The following is a 3,818-nucleotide window of genomic DNA, read 5'->3' on the forward strand; positions in this document are numbered from 1 at the left end:
ATAATGTGCACTACCACCACCAGTTACTTGTCATCCAAGACACATCTAAGACGTGCTAGAGCGAATAACGAGTCGGTTGTAGGACGTCACTACGGTAGGTCAATGTCGTGCAATGTTATCGCATTAGCTGATTGTTTTACATAAGAGTAATTGGTGGCGTTAGTGGACAATATGATTTAACTTGAAGTTCCTTGGTCCTTGTCTTTGCCATACATTTATCTATTGTGTTCTGCTGCATCTGGACATGGCAAGACCTGTTCCAGGTATGTGTTGCCTTGTGGTGGCATCCAGAAGTCAGCTTTGGAGAAGACTGGTCTGTCCGTATCTATTTTTGATGGACAGCGAACTCTCCTCAAGTGAAGCAAAGCATTGAAGGCGGATGTTCTGCAGGAAGTCGCGGATGATTTCATCGACTGGCTTGACAGACTGCGCTCAACGTCAATCGTCCGTGTGGCCCATGAGTGCAAGCGCTTTGATTGCAAAGTCCTCCTCCTCCAGTTTGCTGCATGTGCTGCAGTTGATCCGCTTCTGGAAGCTGAACACGCTTGCGGAAAACAAGAACGGGCACCGGCCAATGCCACAAACGCACGAACACAGGTGAACACTACAATACGAACGACCCAACGATCCTCAAATCCAAGGCGGGTTTTGGCACCAATCTGTTGTGGTAGGCACGCACACCAATTATTCACCACTACTACTCCGCACATGCACACAGCACTCACAACGCCGAACTCTGAAAGTAGTGTAAATAAAAGGACTGATACTTGGAAATGAATTATTTACGTAAGGATAGAGAAAACAACAACTCAATCTTGGGAGAGCTAATCAACAAGGAGATATAAAACCGGAACTCCACGGAACCGGCGGGGGCAGGGCAAGGCGAAGTGGAGAAGCCCGGCTGACGTGTGCGAGTACGCACACGGCGCGGTCCGTGGGGCTCTGGCCAGCAAGCGTGGGTAAGATAACCCGTGCAGCATGCAGATAAGGCAGAAGGCAAAAGCAATGCGCATTCTCGCAATAATGACGCGTAGCTGATAGGGTGTGACGTCAACACAACTCGTGAAAATGCCTACGCAAAAATGTGTTCGAAAAGTAACAGTGAGCTGCGATGCAGGAAACGATCTCTGCAATCTGGCAGATGATAAAACAATTTGAAATTAGACAAATTGACAGTCAGTGAGCCAGCTAAAAAGGAAACATGAAAGTAGCAAGAAAAGAAAGGAACAGAGCAGGTGCGGAGAATGCAGAGTATGGATAGAAGAACATAACAGTAAGCTAAATGTCAAACGAAGAACATGACGTACAAATTCAAATCTATAGTTCGAAGCAATAAATGGTCGTGCAAAATGGTCTCAAATACTTCAAATGCTTTTCTACTTCTGCCGCTTTCTTTCTTCAGAACTGTTTGGTATAGGAAGTCGTGAAAAGCCATGACTCTTACTGGGTTGCCACAAAGAACAATGCATTGTACAGTATGGAAAAAGAAAAAAAGAATAAAGGTTAATCATACTAGATTCGAACTCTATTGGGGACCATGCACATAATGAGATTCATGGCGAAAACTTTAAACTTACTTTTATCTTCAAAATCTAAATTCAATGAAAACCTTTTAAAACTGGAAAATCAGCAAAAACCTAGCCGAAAATCTCACTTGGTGATGCTTGCATTTCGCTTTGCCCGTGCAAGAGGCCCTCTCACGACAAAGGACAGGTGACTAGCATGCCATCATTCATCCTGGCATCGTAAAAATCATATTGCTGATCAACCACATCTTTCAGATTTTGATTCTGATCTTGATTGTTGATCGACTCGATCGGATCCATCGATCTGGCATATCACGCAAGCATATTTCTTACACTTCTCAAGAGCTTTTCTGCTAGTGAAAGTCCAGTCGCTCAGGGGAGGATATGCTTGTTGTTTGGAGTGACAAGGGTTGTCAGTGCAAGTTTCTTGTCAGACTCAGTGGAGGTGACCACGCAGGAGTGGTGCGCGTACTGTTGTCTGGAGTGGTACCTAATAGAGGAGCCAGAGGAGGCGTTTTGCGTCGTCAAGTAGGAAATTGGCCATGTCGCAATGTGGTGAAGTGAAAATAATGAAATCTGTGTTTTCCAGAAAACATGAAACACTTTTTACGAGACAAGTTCTGGGTTGTAGTGCAGATAGTCCACTGTCTAGCAGTACATGGTTCAGAAAAATGGACGCTGCAAATGTTTCACGTTATGGCCCTTGAAAATCGGCCATGTTATAGATGCAAATTAGTGATATTTGGAGATGAAGGCGATTGCCTATAGCTATGGTTCAATGTGGTTATGATGTGAAGACTAATGAGGTAAGGTAAGTTTGGCTAGGTGGTTGTTTGTTCTTTGTTCCATTGTGTACGCTGCACCAGCGCTTCCTTTTGACCCCAAGATTCAATCGTACTTTGGGTCCATTCCGAGGTGGTCTCAAGTTCCAAGGCCTCCGTGTCAATACAATTTGTTCAAAGAAACGTTTTGCAAGGTTGTTCTAGACCTCAAAGGAGACCTACCAGCAAACTTTGAGTGATATCAGAAAGAAGGCCAAGCCCAGCTTTTCTGGTTTTCTTAGACCTGCTCTCTTGAGATAAGGTGGCTAATTGGGTGGGAGAAAAACTCTCGCTCGTGCCACCTCCCCATTTAAATTCAGACACTGTTCAAATATACCCTTTCCGAGTTTTTGACTTTAAAAAACCTTTAGGTACAATTACAACCACGACAAGAGGTGTTCTATACTTCGAGGATGTTGATAAACAGAAAGGGGTGAAGAAATCATTCCGGTTTTTTAGGGAAAAATGCAAACGGAAAGGTCTGAAGAAAAAATAGCCACTGATGCTCTACCACTTAGCTTTTGTGCAGTCGTCATCTGAAATATATCCTTGACTGTAACGACAGGTCTCGAACAGACGACCTTGACTTGTGGCCAGATGTGCTCTACCACTAATATGGATAAAAAACAAAACTCATTTATTTATGGCTAGAAACCATAATTATTTTAACATTTTTTATCAATCGCCTACACTCACGCTTCCTGTAAATACATACAGGCTGATGGGCCTCGACACTCGAGAGATCCTGTCTGTAGACATTTGTTTACTTGTACTAGCATCACTCTTTATGTGGGTTTTTCCTGATGGTCACACTTGTATAGAACAAAGTGGTGATTGCTGAGGTTACCAACAAATTCATCGAAGCAAACACCATATAAATAGAAAAATGTCTTACCGGCTTGTTGCGCGGCGCTCACTCGCGCACACCAACAACTGAGATAGATCAAAATCCCGATGTACAGCCAAGGCTGTATCTGTGATGTAGCCATACGTATCTTGGTTCGAAACGTTTGCAAACTTGTTCACTCGTTCATATGCTCAGAGAAGTAGCCTCCACCTAACGTTGAAAGTATTATGGTTTGAGTTGAACAAGAGAATTCAAGCTACATGCAAGTGGGCATGATTTCTCGTGATGTCCGTGATACTAGAAAGTGTGATCTGCACTCCGTGGACAGCCTGGGTTTTCACCTGACAGTACAATTGTAGACAGTACACATCTTAGCATATCTCTGATTAGCTTCCTGCTCGATAGCCAATTATCACCTGCTTGGTTTCGTACCATCAGAAATTGACGGAAAAGATCAGTCTGCTTACATTCGTCCCTGTCACCGTCTGTCACAAAACATGGAAAGTTGGTGCGAGTGTTGATTTGATTCCGTACAAAGTACTAGCCCTGCACCTCTACATTTTCTCTATTTCTTCTTTTTAGCTCACCTACCCTAAGTCTTGTTGTTTATTCAGCATACATTGG

The sequence above is a fragment of the Sycon ciliatum genome, chromosome 10 (assembly GCF_964019385.1).
Source record: "Sycon ciliatum chromosome 10, ocSycCili1.1, whole genome shotgun sequence".
Classification (NCBI taxonomy): Eukaryota; Metazoa; Porifera; class Calcarea; order Leucosolenida; family Sycettidae; genus Sycon; species Sycon ciliatum.